General features: G+C 45.7%; 1 pseudogene; it reads right to left on the bottom strand.

Annotated features, from left to right (window-relative positions):
* Positions 1–2,638: 2,638 nt before the first annotated feature.
* On the bottom strand, positions 2,639–22,435 carry LOC136507730 (peroxisome biogenesis protein 2-like; annotated as a pseudogene).
* Between the last annotated feature and the right edge of the window lie 1,504 nt (positions 22,436–23,939).

The following is a 23,939-nucleotide window of genomic DNA, read 5'->3' as shown; positions in this document are numbered from 1 at the left end:
GACATGACCATCCGTATGGTTCAGAGGTTAATTGACGTGACCATCCATTCGAGAAAACAAGCTTCACGAATTAAGGCTTACTATCTGAGAAAATTAACAGCCGTTAAGGGAAGATGATATGGCCACAGAGGCATACGAATAATATCCGGAATATATAAAAAATGAGACGTGACTTAGCTTGGTTCGTGGCCGCATTGTTGACGAAGCCATGGCGGTCGTTGATGAAGCCGACTAGTCGGAGTCGATTCCGACTAGTTGTCGATCACGTGGAATCCGCCCTCGACTAGTTTTCTCGACGAGAGGAGTAATCGAAATAGTCGTCCGCCGGTCGCCGAGTGCTCTCGCGAATTTGAAGTAGTCATCGGGGACGTTGGGGTAGTAATGCTCGCGTACGTCTTCCGGATAGATTGCGGTGAGTTGATTGACTTGCTCCAGGAAAAAGTAGATGCAAAGGACTGCCTCTGTAGGCCGGGCTTGTCGTCTTGCATGTAACGGCAGAGATTAAGCGCTATGGATTTCCTAGATTTCTTTGACTTGCAGGCTGCTAGCTTGCTATAGTTTGTAGCTGCAGCGCTCGTTGATAGGCTCGCTAGAGTCGGAATCCCGTGCGAGTGCTGTGCCTAATGCGGTCGTTGGGATCGGGGACCCCACATCCCGTGTCGGACAGAGTAAGATCGATCCAGATGAGACATTGGCTAGCTTCGTGATGAAACGCATCTGGTTCGATGTAGTCGACGAGTTGACGTGGACGAGTTGCCCATGTAGGACGGGGATCACCATGGAGAAGTCGAGCTTCTGCAGGACGGTGCTGAAGATGCATCTCAGATAGGGCCGATGAGGGCCACAGCGAGTTGTCGACGAGGGCTGCGAATATTGATCTTGAGGTCCTGTCGCCGAGAACGTGTTGTTGATCTTGAGGGTCGATGAGAGCTGCAGCGACTTGTCGATGAGGGCCAACAAGAGCCACAACAAATCTTTGATCTTGAGGTCCACCGAGCTCTCAAACGCAAAGCGCCGAGAACCCCTACCTGGCGCGCCAGCTGTCGATGTTTTACCACCGGCAACCCGCCACGGGAGTACCTGGGGCGGTGATTTGTTCGGAGGGGTATCGGCGTTTGTAGGAACTCGATGGTAAACGCAGGGAGACAACGATTTATACTGGTTCGGCACGCCGGAAAGTCACGGCGCCCTACGTCCAGTCTGGTGTGGATAGTATATTGCGCCCTGCGCTATTTGTTGTGTTGCGAGGTATGTTGTGGTTATGTCTGTCGCTCCTGTCTCCCTTATCTAAGGACCCCTGCCCTCCTTTATATAGTCCAGGAGAGGCGGGAGTCCTAGTCGGTTACAAAGTAGAGATCCTAGTAGGATTACATGTAACTAGTTCTAGTAGGATTACATGTAGGGAATTCTAGTTGGACTAGGTCTTCTTCTCTCTTCTCCGAGGGAAACCCTATGGGTCCCGTATCGACAATGGCCCCGTTCGATTCGCTGAAAAATAAGCCGAAACACTATTTTGGCGGATTTGTTGTGAGAGAAAAACACTGTTTCGGTTAAAAAATAAGCTGAAAAAGACGGATTATAAGAGAAGCGAACAGATCCAATGTTGCAGACCCGGATGACATCATTGTGCATGTTTAAAGACCGCTCGTGGATCTTTCATAATATTGAGCAACCTGAGCTTTTGCATGTGAATTATCATGTCTTTTAAACAAAAATAATATAAGTAACGCCTAAAGTTTCCATCCAAATTAATCATATCTACTTTTTTTTTAAAAATAAACTAAATATGCCCTCAAATCTATATCTAAATTGCCAACATCTACTATCTCAAAAAACTTAACCATAAAATATGTATAAGTATTGTTTCTAAATTACCAAGTTATATCACTATAATTATATAAAAAATAACTCCACGTACGTATACACATTGAATGCCACACCAAGCATACCAAATATACATACATGAATGAGCAATACATATATATTTCTATAGTTTAGCATCCATGATAAATGTAACCTAGAAGAAGCACGTACCAATGACACTATCAATTTATTTTAAATTATATTAATAGTTTAGCACAACAAATCAGTACATTGCTACTTTATAGAAAACGATTTATGACTAAAAACATTATAACATATCTACATAAATATAATCACTATTATTCTAATAATATATTACAACATACACAATTCTTTGGTAGAGAAATATCGACATCTTGCGCACTGTAGTGCAGGCTGAAGCAATTATTTTGCAATTGTGACTTAGACTAAATAGCGCAGCCTTGGTCCTAGAATCATTTGTTTTAATGAAATAAAAAGGAAGCATTTTGAATAAAAGGTGTAACAAACACTACATTTTAACATCTGGATTAGAAATCACAAATAATTAGTTCAAAAAATTAAAAACTAAAATGTAGATTTATGACATCACAACACATGGCCTGCACTCAGAGCCAACATAACCTAAGCTAAGGTTTCAATTAAACACATATTGAAAAGACATTCATTCAAACAAAACATATATCATGATTAGTAGTAGAGAAATCCTCATGAGGTCGTAGTGAATCCGTGTTAATTCTGTGACAGACATTCATTCAATATACAACAAGTAATACATGGTATCAAAACTGTCCACACTTGGGGCAATTACATGTACATTTCATGATGCCCATCCTCGATGGAGCATCGAAACTTCTAACTGTATGAAAGACCAAAGTGCTGCGCTTCTCTGTAGACACGGGCGAGAATTATTTATCTTTAACCCAACTAGCAAACTAACCTGATCCTAATCTTTGAATTGCAACAACCACCTTGTTACAACGTGTGCATCTATAGGAATTTGTAGCAGAACAACGCGTGCGTATGCAATAGTAGCAATACCTGAAAACAACAGAGAATTTGTCTGAGGCAAATTTCAACACAACAAAGCTTAGATACTATAACAGTCAAGACATTAAGTCGCTTTGAAACCATCTTATCGGAACAAACATACAAACTAGCTATATAGCATATTCACCTAGCATGTGTAGAACTAATACAAAAAGTATGACTTTTCACGCTCTGTTCTTTTTCAGAAAAAATAGATATTTTCATTATGCTTTCTCTAAAAGCAGGGTTTTCCTATAAAAAAAGGAATAGATATTCAAGTGAATTATGATTATAGCAGTTGCCTAGAAAGCCTGGAAATGATCCTACAGTCTACGATTTGGAGATGACTATGCAACTGCTTTTCCTTGTATATGTCTTTCTCATTGAATGATCATATAGATGTTTCCAAGGCTATACTAGACTACTACAGTGAACTAGAGTAATAAACACCATCCCAGATGTTAGGGAAAGTTTGGTTCCCTTGCCGGTTCTGCTCGCCTCACCTCGCCCAGCAAGGCAAGTCTTTCAAGTGCAGGCGAGCTAAACTCGCTCTCCCTCGTGAGCAAGGAAATCCTTGCCGGTGCAGACCCCGAGATAGTCTCACATGCAATCCAAACGCTTTCTGGCCGAGCAAGGCAAGGCGAGGGATCACTTGTGAACCAAACGTGCCCTTAATCTACTAAGGGCTATAAGAACATGGCTTTTCTAACGTGCTTCTTTGTTCTGCAAAATGTAGGATGGAATCTACGAAGGGAGTATACCACAAAGTATAGTTGGCCATTTGGCCCGGGCACTATGGGCGGCCCAAGCATGGCACTAAATAGCATGGTCCAGGAATGGCCCGGCCCGACGGCCTTCGTGCCAGTGCCTGGCACGGCCCGGCCTTAGTGCCGTGCCTGGGCCGCCATTTTGGCTCGTAGTGCCGGCACGGGCACGGCACGCTACATGGGCCGGCACTATGCTGGCCCGATAAACATCAGTCGTTGGATCTTCTAACTAAACCAGAGCCGTTAGATTCACATCAAGTCATATATAATCGTGGAACTCGAAACCCTAGCTCCACACTCTCTCTTCTCTCACCCGCCCACTTCTCTGGGCACCGCAAACGGCACGAGGCCGCGGCCCCCTCCCTCCCTCGTGCCGCGACTCCCTCTCTCCCCTCTCTCATGCATCTCTCCTCTCCCCCACCTCTCACTCTCTTCTCTCCCTCATCTCTCTCCCTCACGATTTGGGTGGCACGGCCTCGCGAGCTGGGTGCGGCGCAGCGGTACGGCTTCGCGGGCGCAGCGCGTCGGGCGCGGTGGAGCGGCTTCACTGGCACGGCGTGGCGGAGCGTCCTCTCTCCCTCGCGGCGCCCGGATCCATGGCATGGAGTGGCGCGCCCTCTCCCTCGCCGATGCTTAGATCCACGGCGGCGGCGGGCGGATCCGGCGGCCATGGCCTAGATCCGGCCCCTCCTCCCGGATCCGGCCTTCTCTGCGGCATCGAGTGTGGCCCCGGTGAGGGCGAGCGCAGGGGGCGGCGCGGCCCCGGCGAGGGCGAGCTCAGGCGGCGGCGCGGCCCCACGCCGACGGGCGAGCACAGACGGTGGCGCGGCCCCGCGAGGGCGAGCGCTGGCGGCGACGCGGCCCCAGCCGGCGGGTGAGCACAGGCGGCGGCGCGGGCACGCTAGGCTGCCGTGCTCGACAGCAGGGCACGGCACGGTTCACCGCCGATAGGGCCGTGCCTGGGCCAAGGTCTCGGCACGGTTAAGCCACCGTGCTGCATAGTGCCGTGCCTAGCCGTGCCGTGCCTGACCGTGCTCGTGCCAGTGCCCTGCCGTGCGGCCCGGTTGGCCATGTATACCACAAAGGGAGATATATGACAGGCGGAGCACAGAAAGAAACGGCATACTTGTGTTGACATGGAAGAGCAAAAAATGGAATGCCAGGACTGGACCGACATATAGGACAGTCTGCTTCATCACCAGAAGAACCTGCCGACTTATCTTTGGAGAAGGCGAGAAGGAACTTCTTTACTGAGGATGAGTTTAGGAGGGGAAGAAGCAAAAGCAACATTTCCTGCACAATTAAGCGGTGTGAGGTACCACTTCAAGTTCAAGATTCCAAGAGCTAAATCTACTGGCAGGACATCAGAATAAAGTCTTGAGACACTAGCACAAACACCAATTTAAACACAGGGAAAATACCCTCCTAAGTGACAACAGAGTTCCCCAGAGTACAGTATCAGCAATGGCCATAGCCCATAAGACTAATCTCGAGTGTGCTTCACAGTAAGTTTCTCGAGAACGTGATCAAATTTCAGACTGAATAAAACTTGAGCTTAAAGAGTAGAGATAAATCCATTGATTTTTAACTTTATTTACTTGTCATTCATCAGATGATCAGAATAACCCCAGCCCATGTTTACTTACATTCTATTAGGCAAATATTATGATCTTGTACATTAGATAACTCACCCGTGTCCAAATTTTCAGATGCATTATAGAGGAAAATTTCATTTTGTTTATCCTTAAATAGCACATTTCAGGGTTTTCAGTTATACCAAAATCCCACACCATGTATTTGTGGACAATCTCAGAAACACCTAAAGAAACCTGCACAGCAGCCCCCAGTGCACTCTATTAAGAATCACATTACCAATCCGTTATTATCAAGTGTCAAACTAGATAGTCCTGAGTGCATTTCACTGAACATAGATCAAATCAACAGAATCAGACTACAAGGAATTTATCATATAGGATATATTATGACACCAGAGTCATGCAAGCTGCATTTGAATCATGATAACAATGCAACATTTTTGACTTGGTAAAAATATCATTCCAAGGATTTATCATGCATAGAGATCTTTTCCATCTGGAATAGAAACAGATGCAATTAAGGTATCCACTACCTCCCATGTTTGCATCCTAGAATCTGGCTGGAGTGAATACAAACTAGATTTAGTGTCATACACAAACATATGCAATCTACGATGTCAGATATTGGAGGATATCAGAGAACCAATTATTCAGAGACCAGATAGGTGTATGGTCTATCAAGAATATATGTGATCCACATTGGCTAGAAAGGTTTCATTATATCAGTATATATGCAATCAAAAGCACAGATCAAACTGTAAAATCAATAATTGCATAAGATAGAAACTTTTTAGATTAACAACAGGACTGTAAGAAAGAGATTTACCGAAAACTCATTCTAGACCAGCTGGCCATTCATGTACTCAAAGCTAACAGCTCTATTCATGTTGGGGCCCCCATAAACAAGTCTTGCCTTCAGAATCCTTTCTACAATAGTTTTGTACCTTTATAAACAAATAAGCAAGGATGAAAAGGTGTGTGTGTCATATAAACTTCATAATAATTAAAAAGTGAACAGGATGATAATCTATTAAAAAAGAGTAGGTTTCAATTTCCCCACAAATTATGCTGTCTTGCTCATTCAAATACACTGTCATTGGTCAATTTCCTATCAGTGGACAGTACATGCTGCACATGTTGGCAATATTCAATCTCTAGATAGATAGTTAACTTTGCCAAACTAGGCGCCACCTGCTACAGCCATGATAATCATGAATAATTTCTACCATCCTCATGATACAAGAAAGGACCATAATTAAACAGGAATAGGAAGGTACCATCCACCATAAAGAAACAATAATAGGTTAAAGAATGAAGCAGCCCTATACAATACTTCAGCATTCTGCATTAATGCCCAAGCACGGCGTGCTAGTGGTCTCTACATCATGAAATAGAAATATTACTACTACCAGTGAATTGGAATTGTAAGTTTTCAGGAAGGAGTTAGGTTACCTGTTCAGAATCGCCCCATCGACGGAAAGCAGAAAAAGACTGTAATCGTGACCATATATATTGGCCACCAACAAAGCTAATACAATAAAATATCTTTTGAGAAACAGAAAGCCTAGGTCCTTCCAAGCCTGTTCAAACTGAAAAGCAAATAGAATCCATTAGATGTTGCTCAGATAATACTCATCTACATATCAGTAGCAAACAACACAAACCGGTATCAAATAAACTCCTACGAATGTTACAAATGAGCTAATGTGGCTAAGATAATCATGGTGTGGTTCAGTTCAATTGCAGAGTTAACTTCAACTTTTGCTTTTATAAAGACAAAAAGAATGCCTATAGCATGCAATGCGAAAAAAAAGCAAGCTCCAACCAAGCTGTAATTTGATGTGTTCATGTAAATATGATAAATTGAGTTGCTGAATGGTTAAAATCATGGATAATGGGAGCAGAAGGGTGCATATTGAGGGGACAAGACACTAGAACAGAAGAGGATGGGCATAGATGAAGAAAACTTTAGACAAGCGAATGCAGATGGTTAGTCATTTCATTGTTTGAACATAAAGGATACATTGCGACAGTCCTATCCTTTTTTATGGTGGAAGACTTGAGTAATAAGGAACATATCCAGAAACAAAGAATACTAAACATATGCAACTTTTTTATAATAATAAAGATACGCAACTAATCATGAGTAATAACAAACTAACAGATTATGAGATAAACAAGTAATTTTCTAATTATGCAACAGTAAAAAAACAATGCATATCCTATGCCTCCTGGCAGTGGCTGGCTTTAGGCCCACGTCCATGAGACCCAACTTGTTTCATTGCTAACCAAATTCTGATTGTTGTGCTGCAATGCATGTTTGCTAAATTGGCTGTGGAAAGCAGTCATTGTAAGATCCAGCATACTGAATTGATAAATCAGATTATAGTTTACTAAATTAATTCTCAAAAATACACTGGAGAGCTGCATACCACTAAAGAAGAAAAATATGGTACAGAACCAGTTCAAAACATCAAAACGTAAGGACGCAATGAGCGCTAAAAAACACACCACCAAAGGAGAAACTTAAGAGCTCAAAAGTTCTGGATATGCACACAACAGAGCGGAGCCCTCTGTTATTGCCCTAACAACACCACTAGCACTAGGAGCCCCCCCCCCCCCCCCCCCCCCCCCCCCAACACAGACACACACACACACACACACACACAAAAAGAACACATCCATGTGTTTCCAAATTTCCCAAGCAACAAGAATGGCAAGCAGGCCCTTTCTGTGCTGCTTGTCGACCTACTTCAGAGAGCAACACCACCAACTAGAGAAACCAGTAGTGTCTGGCTGAGAAATATCCTGAAGACAATGTTTCAGGAAAAAACTCAAACCAGACCTAACTGGCAAACACACAAGAGACTAGAAGATATTATGTAATCCAATAGTTATTACTTCCCTATTTCCCCTCATATAATCAAGAAAACAACCTAGTAGCAATATTGTTTAGGGGAAAAAGCTACAATAATAAAAATATCTAAAAGTGGTTCCACACCAAACAAGATGATTATAACTCAATATGTCACTCTACTGTGTATTTGTATTAGGTATTTGTACCAGCAACCATTGTATTGAAAGTGATAGAGGATGAACTAGCTCTTGTATTCATTCATATTGAGTAAACCAAATTACAGGGATTTATATAGGAGCTAGACTAACACAAGAGAGAGGGGGAAGCACACAGGCGACAGCCAGGGAAGATTCCCAGGCATTAGCCGTCTAGCAGCAAAAGGAGAAGTAAATACTAGCAGTAAAGAGGGGGAGTAAGTAGGTGATAGCCAGGGGAGGTTTCTAGGCAGTCAGCTAGTAATAAAGGAAGCAGTAAACATGCTAACCCCCCCCCCCCCCCCCCCCCCCCCCCCCCGCAGTCGAATCGGCGGGCAAGCTGATATGAAGACTGGAGTGAAAATCTTGGAACACGGAGGTGGGAAGACCCTTGGTGAAGACGTCAGCAAACTGGGGCGTCGTTGGTACGTGAAGAACCCGAACATCACCAATGGCGACCCGTTCACGAACGAAGTGGAGATCAATCTCAACATGCTTTGTGCATTGATGTTGTACGAGATTGGTGGACAAGTATACTGCACTGACATTGTCGCAGTAGACCAGTGTGCTCCGAGGCAGTGGAGCATGCAATTCCTCTAGAAGTTGGCGGAGCCAGCAAGTTTCAGCAACTCCATTGGCCATAGCCCGGTATTCAGCTTCGGCACTTGAATGAGAGACTGTGTTTTGGCGTTTTGAAGACCAAGAAACCAGATTGGCGCCAAGAAACACAGCATAGCCTGAAGTGGAGCGGCGAGTGTCGGGACACCCAGCCCAATCAGCATCAGTATAGGCCACAAGTTCAGAAATAGTGGAGGGCTTAAGGTGCAGGCCATGGCTGAGAGTTCCCTGAAGATAGCGGAGAATCCTCTTAACAGCAGACAAGTGAGGTTCGTGAGGATCATGCATGTGAAGGCATACTTGTTGAACAACATAAGCAATGTCTGGTCTTATGAAAGTAAGGTACTGCAGGGCTCCTGTAAGACTGCGATAGTGGGTAGGATCAGTGACAGGAGCACCTTCAGTAGCAGAAACTTTAGCATGAGTGTCCACAGGCGTGCTACACGGTTTGGAATCCATCATACTAGCACGTTTGAGGATGTCAATGGTGTACTGCTGTTGTGACAGGAAGAGACCACCTGAATGTTGGGTGACTGAAATGCCCAAAAAGTGATGCAAAGGACCAAGGTCTTTCATGGAGAATTCTTGTTGCAAGGCAGTGATAGTGTGGCGGAGGATGGAGGCACTGGAGGCAGTCAGAACAATGTCATCCACATAGAGTAGTAGGTAAACAATCTCATTGCCTCGGTGGTAAATGAACAGAGAGGTGTTAGACTTTGCTTCAACAAACCCGAGAGACAAGAGGTAGGTGGCAAACCAGCTGTACCCAGCGTGAGGTGCCTACTTCAGACCATACAGAGACTTGTTGAGGCGGCAAACATGATCAGGAAGAACAGTGTCAATAAATCCAGTGGGTTGGCAGCAATAGACAGTCTCGGAGAGGGTGTCATGGAGGAAGGCATTCTTGACATCCAGTTGATGAATAGGCCACTGCTGTGAGAGAGCCAAAGAGAGGACTATGCGGACCATCGCTGGTTTCACCACAGGACTAAAGGTCTCATCATAATCCACTCCTGGACGTTGGGTAAAACCACGGAGAACCCACCGAGCCTTGTAGCGATCAAAGGAGCCATCAGCATTGAACTTCTGACGAAAAATCCACTTGCTAGTTACCACATTTGCACCAGACAGTCGGGGAACGAGATCCCATGTGTTACTGGACAGAAGAGCCGCATACTCTTCTTGTGGCAGAACCGCCTAATTTAATGCCTCACAGGAGTGCTTGTCTTTCATTAGACACTAAGCACTCGAGGGAGAACACTAAATTACTCGGTTCCATCGGGCACACCCCAGGGGAGAACCAGAAAATCCACATTTTTGCCAGCAGGATCACAAATGAGAGAATAAAGCTTACATCATCATTAACCATTTCTTACATCACTATTAATACAACATCAGAGTATAATATTATTTATTATAACAGCGGAATGTAATCATATTATCAGAGTTATGAGCAATTTAATTGAACCACGGAATATAAACATGTGATCAGAATTACAGCGGAAATAAATATCTAATCATAACATGATGAAGTATTGTTATATAAACTACGACAACAGATTATGAAACTTTCATTTATAAAAGCATCTGGTGAGAGTTATAAATAACAACTACGATCGCAGCGTAAAGGAATCCTCGCTGAGCCCACCAAGAGGTATCCACACACAAGGGTCAGCTCTAGCATCCACCTGTCACCTGCAACAGGGGGGATAAAACCCTGAGTACTCAATTGTACTCAGCAACACTTACCCGATAGGAGGAAAGAAAAGACTCCAAGGATATGCAAGGCTATTTGGCTTGTGGGTTGCATTTGCAGGAAGCATTACTAAGCGTGCGTCCTTATATTCGATTTTTATTAATAGCCGCATTGGTTTATTAACTAACCATTCTATGTAAGCACCTGTGCTACTTTCAAGCAGGTGGTAAGCAATCAGATTTTCTTTTTCATCTTTCATCTTTCATCTTCAGTTCTTACTACGATGCTAAACCGTAGACAAGCCATACCGGATTTTCCGGCGATTCGCGAATCAATGCCCCAGCTGGGTACCCCGAAAACACACACCCCGCTTGTACCCCAGGCACAAGCAGGACCAACCCATCACTCTCCTGTCCCGGGTGTCTAGGTCCCCGTCCAAACTTGGACTCCAAGCCCCCGCCCCTGAGTCCCGGACTCAGAGCGGTGCAAGGACCTCCACCATCCCCGCCTCTAATCAGTCGGTCCGGAAAGAGCCGGATCCGCGACAAGAGAGCAACAACTCTTCCAAGCTCCCATACACAAGTATGTGCTCGGGATAATAAGTCTGTGACCTGCCTAGAGCCTTATGCAACGATCGGTCCTTAACCGACCAGACAGGGAAAGCAGTGTAACCAAGCTATGCCCCGCGTCCACGGCGACACAACCTCTTACACCCACTAATACCCAAACCATATCCCTGCCCGGTCACCATTTTTCCTTTCCACCATTTATATTTTTCAAGTGACAATAATCAAATAATATATTTCCTATCTCTCGCGAGTGGCAGGCAATCACTCGACTTCTACCGGAGTCCTGTAGCATAGCATTTTACATGATCCTGTCATACTAGTAAGACTCATAGGATAAAGATATATATGCAAGTGGGTTTCATTCAACTCCTTAAAACTTAATGCACAAATATAATTTAAACTGTAGAAAAGTAGGGTTATGCACCGGGGCTTGCCTGGGTAAAATATAACCAAAAGTTAGCATTCCATCTTCGTGATATGATCACCATAGCATCATCTTTTAGCTACTCCAGTTGATATCATCGATCCACCGTCGTTCCTATTATGATATGTATTGATGCAAATGCATAGATGTAAATAATCAACGGCAGCCAAAATTCTTAGAAATCCAATCACGCTTCCAAAAGTACCATTTCTCTAGCAACTCCTGATGACTCCGCGATCCATCGACGTCCCTCCGTCGGCGTCGAACTCGCGGTACTCGGCAAACAGACACAAATAAATACTCACATAAATTCAACTGCGTTCCAAAAATTATGAAACTTTATGGATAGGTGGGGTTTGATTTTAGATGAATTTAGGAAGAAGAAGTGATGGAATAGGAGTTAGCATAGTGGAGATATTAATTGTGCAAGGTGGCCGCTAATTAATCACGAGGAGAGAAAATGAAACGTGATTAGTAGCCACGAGCTACCGCTGGTTATTAGAAAGGGAAAAGGAATAAAGAAATGGGTGGAGTGGATTAATGGCTCATGACTCTTGACTTTACGTGTATAGGAGCTGAGTTGGTTCTCGGCTTTGCTACTAGCACATGGCATAGGACAAGCTGCTGCTGTGGACTTAAACAAAGAGCAGAGCGGGTATACGGCTAGGATTCTTCGAGAGAGACACAGAGAGCACCGAGCGTTTGTGCTCCTCAGCTCGTCCACCATGGATAGCTGCTGGACTTTCGCCTGATGGCGATTCTGGCCATGACTTCCAAATCTAAGGGCATGGGGAGGTAGAAGGGAGGTAGGGGATGTATGGGGACTATCTACCTTGGTCTATTGCAGCTTGAGGAAGGAGATCAACAGAGCGTAGCCTTCCCAGGCAAGAACAGAGAAACTCGATTTAGAGAGTAAGATGGTGAGCGGCGCAGTGGGATGGCTCGGCAGGCTTGGCGTGTCCTTTATAGGCAGGAGATGCGGGGCTGGAGGTGGAGCTGGCATTTGGCTAGCTGGTCATGTGAATTGGATTTCACGTGATGAACTTGGAGTGGGTCTTTGGTCATGAGTGCATTAATTCAAATGATAGACTTTGAGTGGTCTTTGGACTTGACGGGCACATCAGGACTAGAGTGTGCTTTGGGCTAAACGTGCTTGGTGGTGAGGTGCTGATTCATTCATGCAGGTCAAGGAATTAATGGGGGAGGAGACCATAGGTCAAGGAAACATTAGAGAATGAGAAGATCAATTGCAGATTAGCTACCTCAGCTGATTATTGCAGCTCAGGAGAAATCGTTAGATGCAACTTTCACAGACAAGAACAGAGAAACTTGATTTGAGAGAAGCAAGTGAGCAGTGGAGCGGAACGGCTCGGTGTAACCTTTTAATGGCAGGCGACGCAAAGGCGCGACAGCGACGCGTCGTAAGGTTAGCGGCTAACTAGCTTGCTTAAAGGTAATAAAGCGCTGCTACGATGCTTCGGGTGAACAATGTTTCTACGTTGCTACAGTGTGTTCCACGATGTTATAGTATTTTCCACGCCGCTACAGTGTTCCTATGTGCTACAGTATCCCATGTGGAAAGGGTGTCTGAGAAGTGGAGTGCCCGAAGGGCAAGTCTTGACTACAAAGGTGACCATGACCAAAGTCTGAGCCATCATTATACTATGACCGGCCGGGTATACCTTTTGAACACAACAGTGTGGTCATGGTTGGCAGGCTAGCTTAGTCTAATCACCGTCATCAGCTTCTAGTCCTTTGTATGCTTCGAAAGTTAGATTTTCTATTGGTTGCACCTGGTTCTGGTTGCAGTGACTCAGTGGTTGTACAGCCGGAATCAATTCCAGGAAGATGTTGACTGCCTGTAGTCACAGTACATGGGAAGGATCCAGATTGTTATTAGTCGTGTATTACTTACGAGCATCCTGACTGTTAGTGGTAGACTTGTGAATCGTGATATTTACCGTCGGCGTCGGCAATGTAGACAAAAGTAATCAAGTCAGAGAGAAGCAAAGCAAAAGCCAGGGAGCATGGATGCAGATAGATGAGGAGACTTTGCAATGCAGCGAATTACAGGGCCACGATGAGAACGAGACAATAATCAAAAGTAATGCCAGGCGAGTATGTTGCACGCCGGAAAAATAAACGAAGCTGCTGCGCTCTCTTTCTTGTTCGTTCGTGCTTAACAAAATAAACCCATGAGTTTATATATATGTATCGTTCTATTTATTAATGGATTTTATTTTATTTATAAATGTTAATTTTCATGCTTAATCTAACAGGACAAACCGTCCGCTAGCATCATCGTTCGACATTCCCAATTATTTCTACGCACTGCATAATTTAACTTGAGCGTTTATTCGAGTCCACAAAACTGGGTCACCGCATTTGCTTATCGCCTCAAGTACATTTTAAACTAAAAACACGAGAAGCTCACTTTGAAAATTTTACTTAGGCCTAAATTGCGGTGCTAAACGAGATCGTAACACCAGGGGTGTTACACTTCTTCCATTGCAGCTCGCCAATTAGGATCAGCAAGAGCACTCCAATAAGTCTTCGGAATGGGAGAGATGGCTGCAGCATGATAGATGGCAGGCTGACGGAAGCCAAGTTTCCCTCTAGTTGTCACACCCCAAAAATTCCATTTTGGGCTGTGAATGTTTTCACTGAATAAAATTTATGCTTTTATCATTTTCTAAAGTTTCCAAGATTTAATTAGGGTTTTTGCAATTTATAATGTGAAAAATGTTGATTTTTAAATAACTTTTGTAATATAATGTGAAGGGTGTTGCATTCATGCCGGTTGCATTTGGTGTTTATGAGTGCAAATGGTTTTGAAATATGATAGAGCGACGTTTCTTTCTCTCCGATAATTTTTCCGACTTTTTCTAGAATTAAGTTCCTTTTTCCTTGGGCTTAATATTTTTCTTTGATCTTTGCAACAATCTTTTTGTGAGCTCAAACAACTTTAGTTGAGTTCCTCATCCTTCAATCTATCTCCAGGATTTTCCCGGGGATTTTTTTGAGCTCCGGGCTATTTTTCGTGGCTTAAAAAACAATTCTAGATTTTCTCGAATTATTTTAATTCGCGAAATTAAAATAATCCCAAAACCCTAATTTTTCCACCGGCCTAAACCTCGCCTATAAATACATACCGGTGTTCTCCTTGATGCCCTCGTTCCAAAAGTACGACCGGTTTCGCGAGCCGCCAATCCGTTTGCCCTATATCTATCATCGAAGTTGCGACGGCGAACTTTTCCGGTGAATGTTCGGCGGGCTTTTCCGGCCAACTCCGACGTGCCCTATGGATTCCTAGACCACTTAGAGGTAGATCTCGTCGTTCTCTACGCTATGGTATATCCCTTTGCGTGAATCCATCACCGTTTGACTTGCTTCCCATCTCTTCTTCCTTCTCCGGCGAACAAATTCCATTGCAGGCCACTCCCTTCCTTCTCTGCTGCATCGTGGCCGCTGCTTCTGCATGCCAGCCGGCCGACCAAGCCCTCTGCCTGGCTGAGGCCGCCTCCTCCCTCGCTCTATAGCTTGCTCTGGCTGCCACAGCTGCGTAGCTGCTGCGCTGCTCGCTGGCTGCCAGCCGGCCGCTCTTCCTCCTGGTCGGCAAAGTCTCCCCCCCTCGAGCGGCCCAGCGCACCCCCCCGACCGAGTTTCTCCTTCCCATTTTCCCTGTACGTGCGCCAGCAAGCCCCTGCCTGGCCGATCCAATTGAGTGAAGGAAGAAGAAGGGCATATGCGCGAATAAAGTTTTCTTAAATCACACATAGGTCCCTGGTTCATTTAAATTTTGTCCTTTTCATATATTATTCTCTCATATCTAATCCGAATTCAGTTCTTTCAGTTCTATCTTTCTAATATATATTCCTATCATTGTTTAATCTGCCAGTACTAATTATTTCATTTATTTCAGCGCTTTTCAAGTGAAAAACCTAAAATGCCCCTCCTCCCAATAAATCTTCCGGAGTCCATATCTTTTCCGTCCGATCTCCGTTTTTAGCGGTTTTTGCGCTCATGCGATCGTAGAAACAAGACCTACATGTGAGTAACCTTTTCATAAGTTGTTTATCATGTTTGGTGTACTGCTTTTGTTTATTTGTATATGTTTGTTTGTATGTTTATGTGCCCGAAGTTTGCCACGGTAGAAGAGAAATCATCGGTGGATCCCGAAGACCCAAAGTTTGAGTTATTATGCGTTTCTAAGCCTAAGGCAAGTGTCTTTGACCATACTTGCTCCTACTTTTGTTTTGATTTGAGTTAGTTTAGTTAGACCATTAGTTGCATGCTGAGTCATAATTTGAATCCTATGTTAGGGTTTACTAGAACTTGATGTTATCATCCTTGTAACCTGGGTTGGTTGGGTAGCTGCCTTGCTTAGCTTGCAGTCTTGGGTTGGAAAGGTTATCATTTAATATTGATTAATGATTTATGCAACTTGGGTTGGTAATGTTTATAGCAACATGGTGAATAGGAATCCGACAGGATGGTTGGTTTTGGTGGAGGTGTGTGCCAGATTTTGGGTAAATGTTTTCTAGTGGATTGTTGGAATTGGTAGAATGGATTGTGCTCGTTCCTGCTTGGATTCTAAGGACCAGTTCATGGACAAGTAACCTGGCTTAATAGCGCAACCTCGAGGGCTATATGGCTCTAGCCCTGGCCAAGTAATTAGTTTCCTCCAAGTTATGCTACATCGGGTTGGTTTGTGTGGCACAAGAGGGGGCTTCTGCAGTGGTGTTGGTACCCACTGTTAGCGGTTAGAAACCTTAGTGAAGGTGTAAAACAGACTTGGAGGGACTCTGTAAAGGCCTTGTAGTGTGACCCCGCTGAGCACCTAGGTTGTGTGAAGCGTGATGGGGAAATATGACTCGTGGTGAAAGTGTGCAACCTCTACAGAGTGTAAAACTGATATATCAGCCATGCTCACAGTCAAGAGCACCCTAGACTTCTTCTTGATTAGATGGCTCTGGTTCAGTTGGGAGGCTTGGATGGAATCCAAGTGTTGGTTTGCTTGGATGGGATCTAGGTGTGGTTCTCGGATGGGATTCAAGTGTTGGTTACAGTGGTTCTCCGAGGTGAAGGAAGATCTCACCTAGTTAAATAGGTGCTTAAGGTTTAAGGTAATAGGTGTGTTGCTTAAGGGCTTGTGTTAAACCCTGTTAGCCTTTCCTTGTGTTGGCCCGCATGTCATACTTTCCTACACTTGTGGAGTACATTTCGATGTGCTCACCCTTCTCTTTGTCCCCTTTGCTACCCCACCCAGCGGTTCGGACTAGAAGATGGAGTTTCTAGAAGATGGCGTTTCCTGAAGACGGTGTCGATGCTAGGCTGGTGTACCCCCTGTCAGCTGCCTGAAGGGATGGAGACCCTGCTCTGCTGGAACTCTGATGTAATTTTGTGTTTAGACCCTCTGTTCATTTTTTATATATGTAATCGCTTTTGTAATAAACATTGCAATGTATCATTTTGTCGTCGCATGTATGAATAAACAGATCCTGGCATACATGTGATGTACATTTGGTTTTGTTTTATGAAACCGGGTGGGTGTGACACTAGTGGTCATGGAGTGATGATTCACCACTTGATGAACTGGAACAACACCCTGGGGCAATGTAACAGGAGCAGCAACAACCGAAGGGCTGTGTGTCAGCCCTAAATTAGTAGCACCCGAAGTACCTTGTGACAGCTTAGAATCTGCAGTAGCTGGAGTACCTTGTGACAGCCTAGAATCAGCAGCAACTGGAGGAACATGAGTTGGGTGACACCAGGTGTAGACATGAGTGATGGTGCGCACAGGGGGCACAACAGGGGGGAGTCGGTGGAGCAAGATCAGCAGCAGGGGCGTTGTGATGTTCCACCAAGGGAGCCGAGGCTACGCATGGCGTAGGAAGGGGTTGGTAAGGACCTGCCAGGTCCACGGGCTCAGCCAGCACTGGTGTGATAGGAGTCACAATGGCAGCTGGCGAGACACTAGAGTGAACCGGGGTTGACTCTGTCGAAGGTACCTGAAGGGGAGGAGCCAGCAGGGAGGCCTAGAAGGCACACCGAGGGCTCAAACTCATCCAAAAAATCAAAATCATTAGTGGTGGGAGGTGACGGTGTCTTGGCAAAGGGAAAATTAGTCTCATCAAAGGTAACATGACGAGAGATGATGATGCAATTAGAGGAGAGGTCAAGACACCAAAATCCCTTATGATTAGAAGAATAACCTAGGAAAACACAAAGAGTGGAGTGAGGGGAAAGTTTGTGAGGGGCAGTGGCAGACATGTTAGGATAACAAGCACAGCCAAAGACCCGATGGTGGGAGTAGGAGAGATGAGAGCCAAACAAGGCAAAGTGAGGAGTGGCGAACGCCAGAGTTTTAGTGGGGAGACGGTTTAGTAAATAAGTGGTAGTGTGAAGGCCTTCAACCCAGTAGGAAGCAGGCAAGGAATGCTTGGAAGAGAAGGGAGCGCACAATATTGTTAATGGAGTGAAGAATGCGCTCAGCCTTGCCGTTTTGGGAGGAGGTGTAAGGATAGGACATCCATAGAAGAACACCGTGAGTGAGGAAGAAAGAGCGAGCGAAGGAATTGTCAAATTCACGCCCATTGTCACACTGGACGTTTTTATGGTGCAGCCAAACGGAGTGGTCATGTACGAAAAGAAATTTGCCAAGGCAGAAAAAGTCTCGGACTTGAGCCGCAAAGGGAAAGTCCAGAGAAAGTGAGAGTGATCGTCAAGAATAACGAGATAATATTTACACCCGGACACACTCTTGATAGGAGAGGTCCACAAGTCACAATGAATTAAATCAAAATTCTTAAGAGCATGAGATGAAGAGTTGGCAAATGGTAAGCAAATATGATGACCAAGTTGACAAGCATGACACAGTTGATCACTAGAGTGATGAATACATGAAATAGCAGAAACACTAGATAGTTTGAAGAGTGCTTCATGACCAGGATGCCCAAGACAACGATGCCAAACAGCAGTTGGAGCAGCAGCGATGAGGGCACATGAAGAGGAGGAAGCAGCCGACAACATCAAGGAGTAAAGGGGTTCGGAGCTATTGCACCTAATGATCTTGTCCCTAGAATGAAGATCCTTCATAGAGAGACCAAAAGGATCAAACTCAACAAAACAATTGTTATCAGTAGTGAATTGTCTAACAGAAATGATGTTCTTAATAATGTTGGGAGCAACAAGAACATTATTAAGATGAAAGGTTCCTAGAAGGACAGCATCACCCGTAGCTGTCACAGGAAGAGTGGAACCATTTCCAACAACAATGAATGAAGGACAAGTATAATGAGGTGGTCGAAAAACAGAAATATTACCGACATCAGGTGTCATATGATTAGAGGCGCTGAAATCCATGACCCAGTCAGTGACAGTAGGTGGAGTGAGGCTCATGGTGCTGAAGGAGTTGGCCAGAGCCTGCTGATTCCAGGAGCCGGTCCAGGGAGACTAGGAAGGGGCCTGGTACACCTGTTGTTGAGGCTGCTGCTGATGGTACTACTGCTGGTTCATGGAAAAAGCTAGGGCAGTCAGCATGGGTGGAAAGCCCAGTGGTGGAGGGATGCCGTAGGGATTGGGCGCCGCCATGAATGCCTGCTGAGGTGCAGGGTGACTAGAGCGCCCATCTGGAGGAGGACCACAGGGCTGTTGCTGCTGCTACTGGCCACGAGTGGGCCACATGGTGAAGGAGCCTATCCAGGGGTTGTAGAAGGAGGGCCAAGGGGAGCCACCCTAGCTGCCACTGCCACCTTTGACGCTGTTCCCACGGCGATGATGCCGCTTGCCGCCATTTCTACCAGAACTGGCACTAGCACCGTGGTGGCCGGGACCGGTGCTAGGAGCCCAATTGGAGGCACCGTGGAGAGAGGGGCCCCCAGGTTGCGGCACCTGGGAGGTGTTGGTGGCGCTAGACTTCGGCTACGATGTGAGGAGAGCCGTCGGTGGCTGGGACATAGGGGGGTCCAGCGTGAGCTCCTCAAGTTGGAGATCATTGCAGACTTCATTGAACGTCAGGAACGGATGGGTCTGCTTCAAGAGAGCCTTCATGTGGTCATACTTGGCGTTGAGACCACGAAGGACATTGAGGACGAGGGTGTGGTCAGGGATGACCTCGCCGAGATCGCCTAGAGCATCTGCCATACCTTTCATCTTGCAGCAGTAGTCGCGGATGAGCAAGTCGCCTTGGTCGAACGCGTGGAACTTTGTGTCGAGGTAGAGAGCGCGAGTCTCATGGTAGCCCAGGAATTGTTCCTCGATGCCAATCCAAGGGTCACGTGCTGAGCTGTCGCGTTCGTGAACGGTGTCCTAGAGTTCAACAGTGAGGGTGCCAAATAGCCAAGACAACACAACGCAGTCCATCCAGTGCCAAGAAGGACGGTCGGGGTAGGGCACGGTGCAGAGGACATGGTCGGTGAGAGCGTACTGCTCGAGAGTGAGCAGCACTAAGTCACGCCATCGGTTGTAGTGGGGGACAGGAGATCGAGGACCACTGGGACGAGGGAGCGGATGTTCTAGACACCCGCAACCTGGGTGTGGAGGTGGGCGATGAGGGCAGCTTCATTGTGGAGAGGAGTGTCATCGTCGCTGAGGTTGGAGCCGTCGTCTTCAAGGGCCAGCGAGGCGGCATGGTCCCGAGCCACGGTAGCTGTGCGTTCGAGGGCGGCGGACGCAGCGCGCTTGGCTTCCAGGGCAGCGAGGGCTACTTGGACACAGGCTTGGGTAGCGACGATGGCCAGGGTAGTAGCCGCAATGGCCATCTCTAGGGTGGCCTTCCCTTCAGCTGTAGCAGCGTCCTCTGCGCGCTGGCGGGCAGCGGCGTCCTCTGCGCACTGGCGAGCGGCGGCCTGCTCGTGCTTAGCCTGCGCGGCGAGAGTGGTTGCATCAGAGGGAAGCGGTAGCTCAGGGGCCATGGAGATAGGGAGAGAGGGAGTGGAAGGAGACTGCAGGATCTTAAGAGTCTCATGATACCATGATAGAGGATGAACTAGCTCTTGTATTCATTTATATTGAGTAATCCAAATTACAGGGATTTATATAGGAGCTAGACTAACACAAGAGAGAGAGGGGGAAGCACACAGGCGACAACCAGGGAAGATTCCCAGGCATCAGCCGTCTAGCAGCAAAAGGAGAAGTAAATACTAGCAGTAAAGAGGGGGAGTAAGTAGGTGACAGCCAGGGGAGATTCCTAGGCAGTCAGCTAGTAATAAAGGAAGCAGTAAACATGCTAACAATGTAAAGTGTTCTACTCATTTAGGCCCCGTTTGGCTAGGCTTCGGCGGCTCCGGCTCCGGCCTGTCGGCCGCCCAGCGGCCGACACTTGGTTACTGTTCATCAGAGCCGGTTTTTTTCTTTCCTTCTTTCCTCTCTCACTGACACAACCGGAGCCGGAAAAGCTCGTTTTTCTGGCTCCGCGGCTCCGGCTCCTCTAGGCACCTATCGGCCGCCCAGCGGCCGACACCCTGCTACAGTGCAGGAGCCGGAGCCCGTGGGAGCCTGGCCAAACGGGGCCTTACTCAATAGGGCATAAAGTTCATAATGAACATACCATGAGGTGGGGAACATCATTAAAAAGCTTACGATTATCAAGCTAAGGAAAATATCACCCTGTTCCAAAATAAATTTCTTAGCTGAAACAGCAACATGGCAGTAACTGGAGGATTTTCAAACAAAATAATTTTTAGTAAACTACACTATCTGAGCCAATGATTTATTGGGAGAATGCTTTCAAAACTTCGATCTGTAGTGATTTGAAAATGTCGAATTAGAATAAATTGCAAAACGGTCACCATGCATTTGCAGACAATTTTTTTTAACTAAAACTAAAAGGACAGTGAATTAGCATAACTGTAGATCCAGCTTCTGCATACAAAGTTAGACCCCCAATAGCTAGGATTAGCCAACTTTAACATACTAGGATCCTCAACTAAAGTATGTAAGCAAAGGGTATTCTAATGTAGAGGAAACACACAAATGATGTGCTTTATGTCTCAAAATGTTCAGTAAGACCAACTATCTCAGTTAGATAGCTATAATCAGTCCAGAATGATAGGTAGGAGAAAAAACTAAGTCAGAAAAATATTGACATAAACTTTGATAGAAATACCTTCTTTTCCGGTGAAAGGTGCTGCCCGCTCATCTCTATACCTCAGGTTCATGTTCATCGGTGCATTGCCAGGGGTAGGCTTGTCAACCCAAATTGAGAACCTCCAGATGAGAAACCTGAGGAAAGCATCAAGTTCAGGCTTCATATTGGAATAAGAGTCCTGGCTGATATGAAGAAAAAGCATCAAAACTGAAAGCAACAATTAGCAGTGCCCTGCGCAAGCCTCAAGCAACACAAAAATCAGCATAGTTAATGAAGATTGAAGAAAGCACCTTCACCAAGAAGGGGTTATTTGGATTGGTACCATTACAATTCTCAGAACTTTGAGATGTACCATTAAAATTCGTCTATTTTGAGATCTACCATTATAATTCATCGTTTCACTGAGTTTCACCATTCTCTACGTCTTCTAGCTGCTTGGGCCCACTGGCAGTCATATGCGCACTGTTATCTTTTCTGTATGGACGATTTTGCCCCCATCCGAAGATGAAAGAGCCCTGCGCTGTGCCCGTGGCCCCATCTCTCAGTCCCTTCTCCTCCTCGCGCTCACTCTTTCTCTCACTCGTCCTCCCGACATGGCGACGGTGTGGACCCGAACCCTAACCCTAGCCGCCGGCGTCCTGGAGCCCGCGCCCGCGCCCGAGTCAGCTACCACCGCCGGCATCCTGGAGCCCGCGCCTGCGCCTGAGCTGTCCTCCCGGATCCCGGGCGATTGGAGCCTCTCCAGCGACCTCATGATGGTGTTCCATTGAGCGCAATGGCTGACCCCGCGGACATGGAGCATGGCGAGGAGAGGTATGGATCTCCAACCTTCAATCTATTGAGTCTGAGTAGCGATGCGTGTAGGTCGAGGAATTGCGCTGACCCTAGCGTATTTATTTGCGAATTGTTTGTTTGCTGCTAGGGTTCAGTTGTTCTCCTTAGAGATTAAAGTTGAAGGTTTCTGTACTACAGACAGTAATGGTAGGAAAGCTTACACGAAGGGTAGTGTGATTAAATGGGATGTGGAGGTAGGATCGTTCACTTTTGAGTTGTTGATGCAAAACTTGACCAATCAGTTCAAATGGTCCCCTACTCAGAGTCCTTGTGTGTGGTTCTTTGACAAAAGGATGTGTGAAGATGTCAGACTAGTTAATAACTTCCAACTGAATGATGTGTTTGAAATGTATAAGGATCAGATGCATTGCCAACTTGTTGTAGGAGTTTTTGAAAGGAAAGTTGTAGATGTTGAAGAGTTTGCTACCCTAGAGTCTCTTTGTGTGATTCCTCCTGTTGAGCATGAGAATCCTAGTCCAGATCCCAATAGGCATGAGAATCCTATTCCAGATCCTGCTGAGTAGCCTAATCCTCTTGTTAGCCCTGCTACCAAGCCAGATGAAGGACCAGAGTATCCTTTAGAGCCTGAACTAGAGCCTGACAGGGAGCCAGACATGTTTGATAATGAGGAGGAGTATGTGGGTGTCGATGATGAGGGAATGTACATGCCAGTACCTCCTCATCAGTACACTAACAATGCACAGGCTGCTAATAGTTCTCACCCACAACCATGTGCTAATGCTGATGCAAATGATTGTGGTGCTGCTGAAGGAGGTGTTCCTCTTGAGGCAGAGATTGATGATGCAGATCCACAGGAGGTCCATGTGATTCATGATCCAGAAAACCCTAAGATTGTGAAAGGAGGGCTCTTTCCTGATATTGTTGCATTCAGGAAGGCAATTAGGCATAGGCATTATGCGGTGAAGACAGGCTTTGAGTTTGCTAGTGTGCAAACGAACCCTACTAGATTTATTGCCAAGTGTAAAGTAGAGGGATGTCCTTGGCATATACACACTTCTAGAAATTCTTATGGCAAGACAATAGAGGTAAATTTATCATTACTGTTGGAGTTGTTTATTAAATTTGTTATTTATGCAACTAATGTCCTATTGCATTTGTTTGTGTAGATCAAAAGGCTACCTTTTGAACACAACTGTCCTACCACAAAACTCAGAGAAGGGAAGATGGCCACCCAAGGTTGGTGTGCAGATAGGTTGGTAGACTAGTTGAAGAAGAATCCAACCAAAGATGCAACTGAGTGCAAGGACAAATTGGAGGGTGACTATGGCATTAAGTTGAAATACTTCAAGGCATGGTCAAGTATAAAGGTAGCTTTAGAGTAGATCCATGGTAAATATGAGAAGAGTTTTTAGTTGCTTTTCAATTGGAAAGCTCAAATTGAGAAAGTATCCCCTGGTAGCTTA

This window comes from Miscanthus floridulus, chromosome 15, assembly GCF_019320115.1.
Source record: "Miscanthus floridulus cultivar M001 chromosome 15, ASM1932011v1, whole genome shotgun sequence".
NCBI lineage: Eukaryota > Viridiplantae > Streptophyta > Magnoliopsida > Poales > Poaceae > Miscanthus > Miscanthus floridulus.
This window is presented reverse-complemented; position numbering and strand designations above follow the sequence as displayed.